Source organism: Ambystoma mexicanum, chromosome 1q (assembly GCF_040938575.1).
Source record: "Ambystoma mexicanum isolate Mex_15411 chromosome 1q, UKY_AmexF1_1, whole genome shotgun sequence".
NCBI lineage: Eukaryota > Metazoa > Chordata > Amphibia > Caudata > Ambystomatidae > Ambystoma > Ambystoma mexicanum.
In genome coordinates, this window is record NC_090922.1 from 548,242,070 (window position 1) to 548,260,363 (window position 18,294).

Sequence of the window (18,294 nt, forward strand, 5' to 3'; positions counted from 1 at the left end):
TTGGTCAACAATTCCTCTTTCCAGAGACATTGTTTCAGTTTTTCTTCGATCGTGTAAAATGCTGTCGCCTCTGAGCTAGAGCCCATAGGTTCACTTTGATCAGCATCACCGGGTTTTTCAGGCGATTCAATGATCCGTATTGCTCTTTTTGATGCTTTTCCATCATTCACTGTAGCCATCACACATCGTCAACTCTTTTTGGGGCTCCTTATTGGCATCTAATCCGATCTTGTCATCATTGGCAGCAGTAGATCCTTCAATGTTCGCATCAGTCATGCTATATGTTGACAAGTTCATTAGTTTGGCAATAGCGCCTTCATCGTCACTACTCTCTACGATTACTATTCCGCTCCCATATTTCAGAGGCGATTCGTTCATTCTTGAGGATCTGTTTTTCTGTTGCTCTTCATCAGTGATCCTTGTCATTACTTCCTTATTTGTATGAGCGTTATTAATTGTAACATTTAACGCTTTTGTGTTTCTAAAGAAAATCAATGTATTTTTTGCGTTTTTATTTTTTGGAGCAGCCATGTTTTTTGTTTTCCGTTTGCATTTGCCTTGCTTTGTGGCCACTCCCTCAGCCTTTTTGCTTTCTTTGGATCGGCTTGAGGTTTCTGGTTTTTCCAAGATTTCGTACCAATCTTGCTCATTCGACTGATCTTTATTTGAAAGGCCTCGACAGAGATTTTCCCTTTCCTTTTCCTTGCTTGTTATCCTTTGTTATTAGGTCTGTTGCGAGTGGCATTTGCGTTAAAGAGGGAGTAGTGGTATTCTCTGAGGAGGAGATTACCTCACACTCTGGAAGAATAGATGGCATCACAACTATCTTTGCCGGGCCATCTTTTGTCATTCGATCGGTCTCGAGCACGGTCTCATCAGCCTTTGCGCTGGTTGGGGGGATCTGGCTATCCTTCTGAGCTGTATCCTTCTTGTTGTAGTGATTGCAGTCAGTAGAACTTAAATCCGGGTCCTGTTCCTTTGGCCTCGATTCACCTGCGTCTCGTGATTTTGTGATTTGAAGGTCCCGAGTCCACATTGATCACTGAGTATTAGCCAACCATTGTGGATTTCTAAGATCGCTCTGGAGCAGTATTTGAAACGTCCTACCCTGATCCTCAGCTCCCTGATAACTGTATGGTATGACTCTTTGGTCTTGTTCCTTGTTTAGAATGTTCAAAGCGTGCCTTGTAACTTCAGCAAAAAGACATTTGTTGTCCGCGTTTTTTTTAGTGCTTCTTTTAATAAAGCTGTTGATGAGTACATCATTCGAGTTTGAGATGCCATTTCTGCCAGGTCACCCTCCAATTTTATCATTTTTGCATTGAGTATGGCGATCAGGGTATTTTGGACCTTGCAGGATTCATGTAGTTGTTCATACAATTTTGGCGCCACTGCAATCATTGTTGCGGACATAACATTTGGTTGTAGGCTTTTTATCACTTTTTCAATTATTAGTGCGCTTGCACCCTGCCCATCCCGTGCCTTTCTGGATTGACGGTATAATACTTTGTCTTTCCGCTTACAAGGAGTTGTACTTTCATAATCAGATTCTGTTGATGTCGTTGCAGTAGTTGTTTCCAGCACTAGGCATCGCGATGCCTCGGTCTGTTGCTTTTTCTGTCCTTGTAGGCCTTGTTTATTTTCATGCTCACTTCCTTTGGTTTGTTTCTGCGAATAACAGAACTCGTTTTCCGAGCTCGCCTCATTTTGTGTGCTTTTCAAGCATTCGTTATCCCTCATTTCAGCTGGCCTCAAATTTATATGGCTCATGCTGGCCATGTCGCTGTTCTTTCTTTGCCATTTGTCAGCTTTTGGCTTGTTCATTTGAGCCAGGGGTGGAGTTTTCTGCTCGGGCCTCAGTAGGGCCAACTTTGCATTCATTTGTAGTAGCTCCCAAATTACCTGGTCAGCTATCGCAATTGAATTTCGGCGTGAATGGGTGGCGTTAGCACCTGACTTTTCAATTTGTAAGTTCAGACCCATAGCTGGCTTCCAAATTTCATCAACAGCTTTCTTATCTAGGGGAGCTTGAAGCGGGTTATTCGGACATTCCGGGTCAGCGTCCCTGTTGCTGCTATCTTGAGTGGGCCCCTCATGTGAGAGCTGGTCAGATTGTGGCTGGTGGGACATACTTAGATTAATTTTGTGCCAATTCGCAATGCCCTGTGGCGTTACGGTCAGCTTTTGAACTTTGTCGGGCGTTGCTTTGCAAATGCCTGTCCCTTTCCCATCGACCCAATGGGCCGGCACGCTGCATTTCTTTTGCACCCCACCCGGATACCACTGTGACAGGAGATTGGATTGTTTACTATTCCCGCTCTCCTTCATAGTGGGACTCCCTTTTTCTGCTCTTAGGTGACTTTGAATAGCTGCTTTGGCTTTAGCGGATGCTGATGTCTCGTTCTTGCAACAGACTTCCATGTCAACAACTCCTTTTGCAGATTGCGCTAGATTGATTTGCGGGTTCAGACACTCATGGTCAATTGACCGGCAATTGTCTTTTAAATTCTCGTCACAGTTTGTATACTCAGATAGACCACCGTCGGCCCCATTCAGTAGATCTCTGTCTGAAGTGGGCTCCACCTCTCGGCCTCCGTTCTCCACCAAGACATTACAGCTAACCAAAGACTCTACAGCTGCATGTTCACGCTGGGAGGCACTGTGTCTGGGTTTGTTTGAGTTTGCCGTCAACAACAAACACTTTTCATTGAGGAGGTGAGACGGGGGAGGGTGGGGGAGCTCATGTGCATATGTACGATTACATTGTGGGCACCATCACAAGCGGCAACGCGTTCCGGCGTAGAGCTACTGGCGCTGCCACGGCTTCCTACAAGCTCCACCAGCTTCGGGATTCCACTTTCCACCCCCACCCTCGCAGTATCCTCGCTCGCCTCACAGTCACTTACTTCGCTTGTCTTGCTTGCAACAATGCTGCCGCAGGACTCTTCCCTCGTAGGGTTTGTAGGCTTCTTTGTGGTCAACGGGAGTGCAGTCACAGTCGTTCCGCGTGGTGGGTGGAGCTTTTTACCGACCAGAGCCTCAGACTGCATAGCCCACCTGAGCTGTGCACACGTTAGCAGGATGCCTGTCCTCTCAGCCATGCTCGGCTGCGGGTGCTTTCCACAGCCTCCACAGGAAACACAGGTAACACACTCCTGCCACACTCCGTGACGCAGGGGGTTTTGCCAAATTTGCTCCACCTTCTCAATGGAGCTAGAGAAAACACTCTGGTTCTGCAGGGGTCCACACAGGCAACACACTCCTGCCACACTCCACACCCTAAGAACTTAATTGTTGCCTGCCACTATGGACTTTTCAGGAGGATTAATAAGGGTTTTGTGTATTTTGGGCCAACAATAAAAAGTAGAAACAGGGGACTTCTTGTTAACCAAGAATCCTGCTTCCTGTTTGCTTGTCTATCCCCTTTGTTCAGCTTTTGTCACTTTAAGGTCAATGATTTGAAGTAGTGCCTTAGTCTGATCTTCCGGGAGGGTTTTATAGCACTCAATATTCTGGAGTTGGCATAAGCATTTTTCAATGTAGTCATTTTTGTTCAGGACTACTATACCCCCACCCACATCTTCTTTTTTGATGATGATAGCATCATTTATGGCCAAAGACTCAATTGCTGTCATTTACTCATGACTAATATTTTGAAACACCCAAGTATCACTAGATTCAAGTTTGTCAATCTCGGCCAACACTTTATGTGCAAACACCAGCACTTCCGGGCAGAAATTAGAAGGTTCACACAGACCTCTACTGTTTGTGGAGGGGGGATACTCGCTTTTAGTAAAACTTTCTTTAATATGGATCTTCCTCATGAAATTGAAGAGCTCACTTTGAAATTCAAACGAGTCATGTGTTTTAGTGATCATCTGCTCTGGGTGCCTTTACAGCACCAGTTACAGTAGTACAGAATCGGGGAGTTAAGCGTTCTGCTTCGCTCTGTATGGCTGCTCACCACAGTTTTGTATGTCAATCCGCCATTTTCATCTACAGATTCTCTGAAGAAATTAGCCTTTTTTTTCCATCTCATCTTTGGCCTTTTGTTGTTGCCTTGCTTATTCTAAGTCGCATTGAATACTGCAACTCACTGTTTTTAGCCCAGCTCCTTTACCTTCTGAACCAGCTGTAGCTACCATAAAATCTGGCATACTCTGATTCAGCGAGACGGCTGGCAAAAGAGATTCCCATTTTATGCCATATTTTATGAATACATTCTTAGATCAGGGGATGGTGCTTAAGAAGTTAAAGAACTCAATTAGTATAGCATTGCTAAAGAAACTAAATCTGGATCCCGCCAGTCTGCAAAATTACAGGCCAAAATCTTGGAAAAAGTGGTCCCTGCCCAACTACAAGCTAATATAGAAAAGGAAGGTCTTCTAGATTGTTTTCAATCAGGCTTTCAGCACCAGTACGATACCAAAACAGCACTGTTGAATGTTCAGGATGATCTACTAAGGGTTGCGGATCAGGGAGGCCTTTTACTGTTGGTGATGATGGCCCTGTCCACGGCATTTGACACAGTCAATCACCACATCCTACTTGACTGCCTGAGACTGGTAGGTAGGGTTTAAGAACACGCCATCTGGTGTTTTGATTCATTCCTGACCAATCATCAAAAACAGGTCAAATTTGGGGAAAATATATCAGAGCCCACTGGGATGGGGTGTGGAGTCCCACAAGGGTCTCCATTGTCACCCATCCATTTCAACTTGTACCTGCAACCACTGATGGAGATTATGAAGAGGCACAGTGTGAATTTCCATTCCTCTGCCGACAATAGGCAGATCTTTATTAAAATCGGTGACATAGAGAACACCTTCCATAAGGTCAAGCTCTGTCTGGAGGATGTTAGTAAATGGCTGCCCGAGAGCCAACTACAATTGAACACATCCAATACAGAGCTCGCCTTGTTTGGGCGCAAGCAGCTTATTATGACTGGCAAAGAATCTTTTGTCCTGAATTTTCTTGTGGTCGAACTAGAGTTGCACCTAGGATTACAAATCTGAGCTGCCTCTGGGAGATAACCTTGGATTCAAAGTTCAAATTGGTGCATTAGTCAAGGCTGTCTTTTTTTCACTCTTATTGCTACAGCAGGTTTTGCCATTCATTCCAGCGGAGGATCATGCAGTGGAGGTGGGGTCCATAACAGGTGTACACTTAGATTATTGCAATGGTCTTTTGACGGGCATTCCAGCCACACAGCTTTACTGGCTCCAAAAAGGCCAGAATGCAGCGGTTAGACTGATTTCCCGCTTAGATCGGTCCGCCCATGTGCCCGTCCGGCACCAAACACTTCTTTGGTTGATGGTGGAAGACAGTATTAACTTTAAGGGAGCATTCCTGATTTTCAAAGGCTTAAATGGACTAGCCCAAGAGTACTTGAGAAATAAAATCTCCTACTACGAGCCAATCAGGACATTACGATCCAAAGACCTCCATCATCCTATGTATGAAACAGAAGGTTTGCAGTCTTTGGCCCCATGCTGTGTAATAGCATCCCTAAAGAGATCCGAGCCTCCAAAACGCACTACCAACTTTGAAAGGCGCTTAATACATTTCTTTCTAAATAAAGAACCTGGAGGACATGTAAGTGGCCTATGTGGAACTGAGGAGAGTGTTGTTGTCTCTTGTACCTGTTCTAGTTGCCAACAAGTTTAACACCTGTGCCTTTATATGGTTAGGTCTGTCTAGTGCGTGTTACAAATAATCAAAATCAAATCCAAATCAAATCATTGCTACTGGTCCCCCTTATGGTGCTCATGTTTCCCCAGTGCTTCACTCTCTTCACTGGCTTGCTGTTGCTGAAATGGTGGAATTCAAGTCCCTATGTTTGGTACATCGAGCATACTACCCCACTGGGCCAAATTTTGTTCCTTATATCTCTGGGCGTACTCTTCAGTCGTGCAATGCTTGTTTGATTACCATTTCTAGATTGCGGATTGTGGATTGTGTTGCCATTGACTCTTAGTAGCTCTGAGAATCATTATGAGTTTAGATGCTCATTGAAAATGTTGTTATTTTAGATGTTAGTGTGTTGTTTTCAGCTGTGGTTGTTGTGGTCCTAGCGCCAAGATGCCTTTGGGCGAATGTGCATTTTATAAGTGTGTATAACATAACATAACTTATGTTGGACAGGCATGTCAATTCCAACCTTAATCCTAATTAGGTGAGTTCCTTGCTCGCGAAATGAGAGATATCAAACTATGAAATTTGGATGTTACTCTGTCAATCCCAAAACAACTTTAAGAAATACTGTGACACAGGGAACCATTTTAGTGAACAAAAATGTGTGCCAGGAGAACTAGTTAGAGTCAAGAAGGGGTACAGTGTTGGCAAGGGGAAGTAACACATGCTCTATTCCTAAGAAGGTGATAGACTTTTTGTCTAAAGCTGTAGGACTGGAGGCTGGATCCATATGGAATTTACGTGGAGTACCAAAGTGCAAGCTGGTTGTGATCCAGAAAGGAGAAGCAACCTATTATCGAGAAATAATGGTATATGGGATGAAGGGCTATTGACGGAAACCAACATTACCAGGTTGTAAAGAATATTATGTTTAAGGTTAGTAGTAGATAGCAACCCAGGGATAGAACCATCAGTCGGGACATCAACCAGTGTATGTTTTGTTCCATACAAAGCATTGGTTACAAACAGTGAAGCGGTTACCATGACTGCGATCAGGCTGAGGCTGTTAAGGAGTTTGCCGACCAGATTACAACATTATTAAATTAAATGATTAGGATTGCAGTTCTATATTGCAATTACTTTAATTCTATCTAATGATGCTATTGTTTATTCTTGCCTTACATTATTTCCCACTTTAGCGCTCTGCTCGGAATCGCATAAGGACCTTTCGTATCTCGCTTCTCCAGCTCCCGCCCTGTCCTTCTACTGCTCTTACTGTTTTTATTTTCAGCAGAAAGGTGTGTTGTGTGCTTGTGTCTTGGGATTCCATGGGGAGGTTCTGGAATGTTGAGTGAGGTGGTTGGAAGGAGCAGAAGGTGAATCACAGAGTCTTATGTTATTCTCAATAAACTGTGGATTTCTCTATGCATAGTCATTCTGGTGACTACACACCATTGGCACTTGACTTCATGTTCCAGATAAATATTTTAATTTCTCCCTTGACTAGCAGGTTATTTGTTATGGCCTTCTTTGTTGCTCCTTTGTCAACCCTATTCATACTTTCAACTGTTCCATAAAATTCTGGAGGTAATTAGAGTGAATTTCCACTTGAACCCTGTGCCTTTAGCTTGCCTCATCATGTCAATACTTCTAAACTGTGCTCCATTGTCCCTTCCTATCTCACAGGGTTACCCTTCTCTGTGAAAGGTCTGCTCAAACAATTTAGTAATTCTGAACTAGAAGTACGCCTCACCAATTTTTATTCTGGCCATTTGGAAAATGGATCTTTCATACTAATCATAAACTGACACTCCTTCCGATAAGTGTGATAGGGGCTTACAATGTCTATGTCCCCCATTGTGCCCTTCTGGTGGCACAATGGGGGACATGCATTGCCTATCTAACTTAATTCCTTTAACGGAATTTGAACATAGCCAACATGTTCTTACTGACCATTCCACAGCTAAATCGACCCCTGGCTACCAATACTTTTCTTGTACCTTACTTTTCATCCCTATAAGCTGTAGGTGTGCCTAATGTGCCATATTGATTTTTCTGTCTTTGAGTGTTTTGGGGGCTATGAGTTGTTGCTCACGTATCCATATTCCTCCTTCTACAGATACATGTTTTTTTAACTTTCCAGTAAAGAGAAGCCTCCTTCTCCACTATTGCTTGGACATGACTCACCTAACCCCCCCTAGCCAACGATGGAGTGGACATGGGATGCAAAGGCTTTCTATTTCTATGAGCAAAAAGAAACTGAGATTCAGGGACTGTGGCTGCCCCAACTCCCCCACCCCATCTCTGTGGTATAATCAGCTCCAGCATAAGGCCAGGTAGGTTGCCTATCCCAAGTTGGGAGGAGTCCATGTACCGCCTTAGAGGATCAAGCTCTGACACTGTCACAGTACAGAATCTGACATGTAATCCCACATGATGGATGGCGATTTCATTGCATTTTATTTATGTTTTTGAACAACTATCTGCAAAAACAAGGGGGGTTTTGGGAGTTTCTCTACTACTGGCCTATATCCTGGGTTTGAGTCTCAACCAGAGCCTTTAGCTCACAATCCTTCACAGAAGAGAAATGTCCACTACATGTCAGTCTTTGTCCTGCCCTAGGGCGTTGCAGCACCAAAATTCCTGGCAATTCTCTTTTGAACAAGAGTACCAACAGCAACCACAGACACGTGTTTCAGCTTGGTTGGGCCTCGTCAGTGAGGTATAGCTGTGCCTCTCTAAGAAAAGTGAGCAAGGCTTCCACGTCTGTATTACCCTAGTAATTTAGGGTGAAAACACAAAGCTACTTAATATGCAAAAACTAGGGGGGTTCTGGGAGTTTCTCTACTACCGGTCTATATCCCGGGTTAGAGTCTCAATCAGAGTCTTTAGCTCACCATCCTTTCACAGAAGAGAAATATCCACTACATATCAGTCTTTGTCCTGCCCAAGGGCAGTCCAGCACCGACATGCCTGGCTATTCTCTTCTGAACAAGAGTTCCAACAGCAACCCCAGACAAGTGTTTCGGCATGGCTGGGCCTCGTGAGTGAGGTGGAGCTGTGCCTCTCTTCCGTAAAATGTGATAGGGGCTTACAATGTCATGTCCCCCATTGTGTCCTTCTGGTGGCACAATGAGGGTCATGCATTGCCTATCTAACTTAATTCCTTTGCCGTAATTTGAACATGGCCAACATGTTCATACTGACCATTCCACAGCTAAATCAACCCCTGCCCAGCAATACTATTCTTGTACCTTACTTTTCGTCCCTATTAGCTGTAGGTGTGCCTAATATGGCATATTGATTTTTCTGTCTTTGAGTGTTTTGGGGCTATGAGTTGTTGCTCACGTATCCATATTCCTCCTTCTACAGATAACTGTTTTTTAACTTTCCAGTAAAGAGAAGCCTCCTTCTCCACTATTACTGGGACATGACTCACCTAACCCCCCCTAGCCAAGGAGGGAGTGGACATGGGATGCAAAGGCTTTCTATTTCTATGGGCAAAAAGCAACTGCGATTCAGGTACTGTGGCTCTCCCAACTCCCCCACCCCATCTGCGGTATAATCAGCTCCAGCATAAGGCCAGGTAGGTTGCCTAGCCCTAGTTGGGAGGGGTCCATGTACCCCCTTAGAGGATTAAGCTCTGACCCTGTCACAGTACAGAATCTGACATGTAATCCCACAGGTTACGAAAAAGGTAGCTGGCGCTCCTCTCCAGAAAGAACACAGCATGATAACCTGATCTGAGGTGAGAGTTTGCAGCACACGCTTTTTGCTCACTGTGCCTTTCACAGATGGGAAATAATCATTTGCATATCAGTCTTTGTCCCGCCCACATGGGCAGTCCAGCACCGAAATGCTATGGCAATTCCTCTCTGAACAAGAGTACCAAAAGCAACCCCATACACCTGTTTCCGCCTTGTTGGGCCTCATCAGTGAGGTGAAGCTTTGCCTCTCTGAGCACAGTGAGCAGGGAGTCCACGTATGTGAAGTGGAGCTAGGAAAAACATGCAATGTGAGGGACGCAATGTAATCAACATGTTTTAACCAAGTGCACCTTCAGCCATTGGATGTTTAACCAACGTGTGTTATTGAACCTGTTCCTTGCACTGAATTTTGTTAAATACACGCATTAGCAAAACCAACAGTCATGGCTCTCGTGTAGGAGGGTTAACTGTGTGATCTAGCCAGCTGTTTAAGTCACCAAGCAGCGGTAGCAGTAGAGAGGCCTTGAAGTGGAAGCCTTGAGCATTAGGTTGTGTGGGAAGCCAGTTGCCTTTGGTGTACGCTCTACCAATGTTCTTATAATCAGCTGCCAAGATGAAGCAACATTTGTGTAGTTCTGGTGTGTTCAGGCCGCCAGATGCCAACTTCTGTTTAATCTAAGGCCTGGCTGTTGTTTTTTGTAATTGGCACAATGTTCTTGCTCCAACTATTCTCGACATTGTGATGCTGACACCAGTGAGAGATTCCTGACATTCGCTGTGCTGGCCAGCCCTGGTTTCGCTGCTTTCTGAGGGGATTGGTTACTCCCAGGGGGCATGATCTATTTCTGGGCCAGGCATCGAAATGAAGAAACACGTTTATGTTTCTTGCGACTATCTGAAGATGGCCGCTATTGTTCCATAATCACTGCAATGGCGTATTGTATGGCATTTTGTTTTTCAGCTCCGGTCGAGCCGCTTCCACTTTTAACGTTTGGTTGCCTTGACAACCGCTACTAGCCCAGATGTGGAAACATCAGCAAAGTAAGATCACGGATGTAATTTCACCAAAATTCCTGGGGTAGCGGACGTGACATCACATGGCCCTTGACCACTGATGACATCACAGGAAGTGATGTCATTTGACCACACCCCAAAGTAATATTGCGGGAAACGATGGAACACAGCCTTTCAACTCTTGACAAAACAGGAAGTGGCATCACATTGCATTCTTCCTAAGTACACCACGAAAGATATGGTTACGATATCACTATAATGTGATATACATTTCATACAAAAATGGATCGCCATATATATCGTTAAGATCAGTGTGTATAGGCTCTTATGATCAAATTACTGTGAATGCAAGCAGACTTGCATGGGCAAATGATAATGATGTGTTATTATATAGCACTTACACTTAAGAGCTTTATATAGAAAAAATATACATACAATATCACCCAACCTGTGTCGATACTCGTTTATCGACCTCAGAATGAAGAAAGGCTGAGTTGAGGTGGTTAAGAACAGACTAAATCAGTTTCTCACATCCTGAAGTGTGCCTGAAATAAACCTTTAATGAGTCTAGAAGTTAACGTACAGAATTCCAGAAAGACACATTATTTGGTATTCCTATTCTTTCTTATTGAGGGTCACTGGTGAAACTGATAGACTTGTGTAACCCTATTTTTATTTTTATTATAAGAGTCTTGAACAAGAAAGCCACCCACTCCAGAAGCAAAGAGCGACATGGCGCTGGCCACAGCCCAGGAGCTTGCATACCTTTTTATTTTTAAAAACGTATTTTTTGTCGGTTTTTTGTCGACCCTTAAATGACGTCCCTGAATAAGACGTGTACGGGGTGCCTGGTTAGGGCAATGATATGAGCTTTGAAGCACGGCTATGATGGAAGACTGACACTAATGCGAGCCTCTCCGTTTCTTTGATGCTTTTGTGTTGACACGTTGCGGATACAGGCAAGTTTGACAGCTCGAGCCAGAGCGCACGTACAGGTTACCAAGAAAACGCGGATACAATGTTGACTCTATGCCTCTCATAACGCATGCAATACTAATTTAAGACCCCGTAAGTGCACTTCTTCAGTTCCATATGGGTTTTATTTTGTAACGGGCACCTGCGCTTCTGGCCCTTCATTTTTTACAATCTGCTTTGGGAAACCAATCGCATTGGCTAGCTCCGGCGATTTCAGCTTGCCAGTGGGAAGGGACTCTGTGGGTGGCAGCATAAACGGGCCTCGCTAACTTCTATGGTAGGCGCCTTTCCCCTTTTTGTAGGCTGTTTGATTATGCATTTTAGATACACCTAGCAATGATGGGATTATTATTTATTATATCTCCCGTCCACAGTGCCCCATCAAGCCTGCCTCCCTTTCCTGCGACCTCAACCCTTCGGGTCTCCGGCACAGATAAGCTCCTCCTCCGCCTGGCACAGGGTGAGTGCTTCCAACCCTTTTAAAGCATCTGGGTATCTAGTGGTGCTTATTTTCTCTTTCCTATGTTTTCTTGTGGTGGTGCACACTGTATAAATGAATTTGGGGTTTTGAGGTGTTTAGTCTTAGCCACACTTTCATTGGCTATTCTTGCCTTTTTTTTAGCAATTCCACTGCACTGGCTCTATATAGATTTTCTTTTATGCCTTGGTCCTTAGGGGTCGCTGTATTCTGTTTGGTCCTTAGGAAGGCGGTACATGGATTTTCAGGCGCCAAATCGTAAAGTCCCCTTTGAAGCACACGAGGCACATAGGAATGAGGCTGGGCAGTTATTGAACATATAACTGTTGTTCTATGTAGACCCCTGGTTTTATGATTAGGTTCTCACCAGCCTATTGGTGGTCTCCCAATGGAGTCCTGGAGGGGTTACACAGTATCCCCTGTGTCTAAATACTCATGTAGCAGTCAAATGCTACCCTTTCCTATTGAAAAGGCTGATGGCACTGGTTTTACAACAAACTGCCATGATTTTTCCCAACAGAGAACACCGGTAGCTAGAAATCATGGGAGCCATGTTTTTCAAGATGGCGCCTTAAGCCCCTTTGCTCAAACGGGTCCTGGTCTTCTTTTATCGCTGTTTCTTTTTGGAAAGGTCCTTCTAGTGTTTATATCTGCGTGCCAAACCAGTTTTGGTCCCTTTGTTCATGTGCCTTTGGCGGGCTTCAGGAGTGGAGGCTGCCTCTGTCGTCTGAGTGTCTGGGGTGGGCAGGAAGTGAGGGAGGTGCCTGAAACTCTCTGTGCTTAGTCTCCTAGGAGACCCAAATGCACTTTGGCGTGATTGGCTGGCTGACTGTCTGGCAAGGGCAGCCACCGTTCTGGGTGAGTGACAGGTAGGCTGGAATGAAAGGGAGCAAACTGTTTAAAAGGCAAGTCTCTAGGACTGGAAAGCAGAGTCGACCACTGGAACGAAAGAAACGAAGATGAGCTGGAAGAAGACGGCTGCTGTAACTCCTGGACTTTTGGTTTGCCCGGTGAAGCCCTGCTGCAGATCCAAATTGCCAAACTCCATTCAACAGAGAAGCTCCTTCAAGGATGGCTTCTTCCTTTGGGTTGGTGGGACCAATCAACTCATAAAACACCTGGATACCATTCTCAAGGCTGGTTAGGATTAACCAGGGAGAGGGACACCAGCTTGTGTTCTTGAATCTACAGCTACTGGAAACTGAAGTGACTCCATCTTGTTTGCTTTCTTCAATGATCCCGTGCAGTGCAGGAGTCCCCCGATATCCTCCCTCTTGTCCCCATGACGGAGGCTCAGGAACAGCAAGATCTGCCGGACCTGCCAGGAACCACGACTTTAGCAGCATTTGTTTCTTCATACAAAGGTGCTGTGCCAACCCGATTGAGAGAACGCCTCTGTTGCGGTGAAAGTTTGTGAGACTTTCCCAACTTGCAGGCCTAATCAGCTTGTGACCCAACATATGATTGTTTTTTGCCTAAACTACTTCCAAGAACTTTCGCAAACACTTGACTGTTTGATACCAGAACTGCTCTTTCGTATCCAGAACACTAGCCCACTTACTTTGGCCTGGCCTATCGACTTGAATTGAACTCCTCTGGTGAACTGAAGCTATTTGCACTCTCTAAAAGTATATATGATCTATTTTACTTCCCTTGTCACTTTTGCTCCTAAGTAACTAAACTGCCATTTGGCTCCTATTTCAGGGGAGCTCAAACTGTCTCAAAACCTTAAAAGTTTGTGTAATAAATTACTAAGTGTTTTTTTTACCAAGAAACCTTGAGTATAAGTGTCTAATTGAACCACTGTGATTGAAAGTCCTGTGTGTAAATACTTGTAATGCTCACATTCACTCTTGAGATAAGCCTGGCTCCTCAGCTGGCTACCAAAAACTGTGGCACAGACTTATACCAAAGGTTGGTTTGGCTAACACCTGTAGTCCGAATTGTGTGTAGTGGTCCCAGAGGGTACTGCCTGCAATTCTGCCTAACAGGGCCGGTTAGAGATCTTTGGGAAAAAATGTGTTTCAGGAATGTTGGTGTTCTATTCAGTCAGGTGAAAGCTGATCTTTATTTCCTCAGACCCTTAACACAAAAATCACCAAATAAGACCACAACACCCAAGGAATCAGAGTGATGTCTGACGGTCCTGTCATGTTTATTTTTTATCTTAAGAAAAATGTTCTTCCTCCTTTCTTGGGCTGTTGAGGAATTAGCATCAACTAGGGAGCAGAGTGATTTTTGGACCCAATATCTTATGCACATTTTAGTCTACTTGGACTCGTTTTGTTCTAGACGGCTCTGACATGTGGACCAGTTATACTGAGCATTTTGTCTTGGTAATAAGACATTGTTTAAGACATACCTTTCTTGTATACCCTGTCTTGACAGAAATGCTGATAGGTTAGTATCTATGATAAGGGGTTTTCCTACTATGCCTATTGAGGGTCTTCAATTTGGCAGTAGCTAGATATACTGACCATCTATTTGTGAAAGAAGAAGTCTTCACCCGCTGTTGTGGTTCTCCCCCACTAAGAGAGACCTTGCATAAGCATGTTCTTTGCATTTGCCACAAGGGTCGACTTCTGCTGTGTAAATGAGTCATCATCACTGATCTCCGCCTGCATCTTGTCCTTGAGGGTATCTGAGGTCAGACCTCAAGGTCATCAACAATGTGGGCATCCCTTCTTCATTATCCCATGGTCATTCAGGTGTACAGTGATAGCAAAAGACTTACCAGAGTGCAGAACCAATACCAACCAGACCCAAAAACAGATGTTGAACGTGACATCTGCACACGCAACCCTTAGATTATCTCCAATGGAACCAAGACAAAGCATGGGGGCCAAGCACATTGAGGAGCCTCCGAAGTGGTCCCTGGTGAAATCGAATGCAGGGGTTTAGTTACAATATCTGTTGCATCACTCCTACTGCAATAGTGTTTATCAGCTGTGACAAATTGAGGGAATCCCATCACTTCTCCCAAGGGTAGCCCCTCACTGTGATGCTAGAGAGGTGAGCCTGCTCCACAATGTCCTTTCTAGGAGTCAAGGCAAGTGGGACTGCACCAGTAGTTCCTCCCCCTTGAAGCCCCTCGGAGACAAGGACACCCGTTCCTGTGGGGAGCTTCCGAACAAGGCATATAATGGCATATATAGGACTGTCCCACATATCCAGTACTTACAATTATCAAAACATGTAGAAGGGACAAAAGAAAATATGCTATCCACAAGAGAAAAGAGCAGCTGGCTCTTTAAGTGAAAGGCATATATCCACTGAGACGATTGGATTTAAAGAGGAATGTGTGTTAACTCTGGAGAGGAAAGAGAGCAAAGAGAGAGGATTGCATGGTGAAGCAGGGGAGGTCATCTGGTAATGTTATGTTACCTGGAGGTGGGGCTCTGGACGATGCAGAGCCCAGGAAGTCCAAAATTGATGGAAGCCAGAAACAGAGAAGTGAGCTGCATGGAGACTGAAGGAAACAAAACTCTGACCTGAGTGGAGCAGAAATAGTGATGGTGGCATGACAACAAGATTTCAGTGGTGGGCAGTCTGCCTGGAAAATGCTGCTAGACCCGCAAAGGGGAGACCGCTACAGCTGACGGGGTTCCCCAGTGAGGAATACCGAAGTTGAGAGAGAGGACGAGTCGCATCACGCATCACGCAAAGACACCAGCAAGGTTACGAACGAAGAAGAGGGAATGCCCGGAGAGACCCAAACTCTGCGCAATCCTGAGACATTCCCACCTGATTGAGAAGGTAACGGGAAACCGGGGAGGAAACATTATAAGAACACTAAAACTCGTCACAGTAGAAATGAGAAAAAGTGAGGAAGTAAATCTGATTGCCTGGATGAAGGTAAGAGAAGCATAACCCACAATAAAAATGAAACCTGTAGAGCTGGAGGAGAAATGTGGTTGTTGCAAAACGTGAACTGCATACATGACCAAGAGAGAATAATAACTAATCCTAAAAGGTAGAGAAATACAACTGTATGAGAGTTTGAAACACACTTCAAAGAAAGTGAGAAAGGCTGGGAGGCCTATCTGATGAACAATTTACAAGAACGACAAGTATTATCCTTGAAAGAAGGGAAGATTAACCTTGTGTGTGAAGTGAATGAACGGTATATATGAATGACAGAATATAATGAGGGAAAGGCCCAAGAAGTCTTCAGAAATAATAACTGGCAAGATAATACAGAGGAGAGAAAATGGAAATATATCGACAAGAGAAATAAGAATACCATAGAGACTTACATTTTGCCTGAATATGCAAACCCTTCCAAGATTAACCTAAAGAACTGACCATATTCAAGGAACATTATTGCACCAAAAAAAGGGAACATCATATGCCTGTTGATAAGAGTTTCATGAGATAATTCAAGGAATCATGTTAATGTTAATGTTAAAGGATATTTGTATCATGCACTATCACCACCGGAGTGGTCCCCTGGTGCTCTGGCGGTTCTGAAAGAAAGGAGGGGTGGGGGGAGTTAGTGTGGATGAGCAGGAGGATCACAAGAGAGCAGTGATGTGCTGTTGGCGGCCTCAGCCTGGAAATCAGTTGGCTGGGCTTGGGGTGTTATACTGTCGCAAGACATTGTTTGCTGTTATGCGGGTCTATGTGTGCTTTGTTTTGTTGTTGCAGTGTAGTGAAGTTTGTGCGGATTGTTGTGCTGTAAGTTTGTGGTTGTGTTTGATTAGAATTTGAGAAGTGTATGGAGAGGTTCAAGTTGTTAGTGGGTTGATTAGTTGCCTTTCCTGTCTTGAAGTGAGGCGCTAAATGTCTGTATTTCTAATCAGGTGGGGTGTGTGGGCGTCTCGGTGTCTATGTCCAGCTCAGGGGGTGTACGACACTCACGGTCCCTTTCCAATGTGGCATCCGTTCATATGCATAACCTTGCCCAAGTTGGGCCACTAGCTGCCTACGTGGCCACTGATTGTATGCGGGGTGGGCAGGCATTAGTGCGTCCCTTGCAGTCTAGCCCAGAAAGCATTCTTAGTCTAGTAGGAGGGCGGTATCGGTAAGCCCGGGTTTACTCCCTCCATATGTTGAGGCCTGCTCGGAATTCATCATCTTATTCGGTTGCTCATTCATGTTACCGCTCCTACCCCCTTTGGTATATTGCAATGCTAACGCTTGCACTTACGGCCAGGGGCGGTGTCTGCCTTCATTCCTAACTCTCTTTGGTCCATGCCCCTGCCAACATCCACACCTTAATTATTTTGGCAAGTGCTAATGTTCACTCAACTTCATAAGGTATGATCTATAGTAGCATTTATCGAGCGGGTGATGGTTGTTCTCTGGGAGTTGGCTAGGGACGCTGGATTCTGTCTTTATGGGTGTCGCCTCTCTTGTTGTAGTGAGAGTTTCTTAAATCGGTTCTAGATGCTGTCATTGTCCTAGATTGTTCGCTGGGAGACACTGGATTCTGTCCGCTGCAACCACAAAAGACTATTTGAAAATTACTTTTAACCTGGGGTTCAACAGCCTAAAGAGAACAGTTAAGAAGCACATGTCAGGTGAAGGGAGATTTAGATTTTGGAAAGTGCATTCATTATTTTGGACATTTCAAGATGACTGACAAGCATCATAGATAATAAAGTAGGTAGGGAATACTCCATAGCATAATGTAGTTAGGTTTTCACCATATCATTTAATAATGTCCTTCTTTTGATCCACCACATGTTGTAAAGTCCTAACCATACCTCTCCATCACCTGATAGTGATAAGTGCAGTTCTGGTGAAGGGTTCCCCTTGAGCTTTCCCAAAAGGTGGTGGGATTGGGAGAGCACCTCTTTAGAACTTTACTCTTATGTTTCTACAACTTTTGAAACACTGCACAAACCTATTGAGTTTGCCACACTTGTCCATACTACTTTAAATACACCAGCCTGTTTGCAGCAGGTATTATTGGGACTTGTGATTTTTACAGGACTAGGCCCCAAATCTTCTAGCAAGAGAAGAACATTTAAAGAGCAGAGCCTTATAATTGTTGGCCTGTGTGCGCTGCTTTAATTATTTTCTACTTCCCTAATATTGCTCAAATTGGTTGGTCTAGATTTACCTTGTTCTTCTTTCATTTACTTTGCTAGATTACAGTGTTCTATTCCTGATTTAAACTGTATTTAAAAGTACAGCCATGGTGCTCTGTAGCCAGAGCACACCAAAGGTGAATGTGTATATAATAGTATGTATGTTTTGCGATTTACCTAACTGTGGTTTTTAACTGATAAGAGTTGTCTAAGGCATAAATAAAAACTGTATTTGTATACATTCTGACTAACTTGTTTGGAAAAGAGTGTTTTGTATGTGCTTAACTGAACCCTTCACTGTTCTGTCTCCCTTCTACATCGAAGCCTTGCCTTCCAGTCAAACTACTAGATTGGGTAGACATTAGTGACTTTCCCTGCTCACCAGAATAGAGTGGGCTCTGGGTCCATAGGTCCGATTCTGAAAATCCAAATTAACAGTAACTAAGAGAAA

General features: G+C 44.3%; 1 protein-coding gene across 1 annotated transcript in view; it reads left to right on the plus strand.

Moving 5' to 3' along the window:
• Window positions 1-18,294, plus strand: part of LOC138531343 (carcinoembryonic antigen-related cell adhesion molecule 6-like) — a 692,624-nt gene that overhangs the window by 95,520 nt on the left and 578,810 nt on the right. Inside the window, exon 2 of the mRNA XM_069640984.1 lies at window positions 11,705-11,790. The gene's annotated coding sequence lies outside the window, so the exon portion shown is untranslated. The remainder of the gene's footprint in view (window positions 1-11,704; window positions 11,791-18,294) is intronic.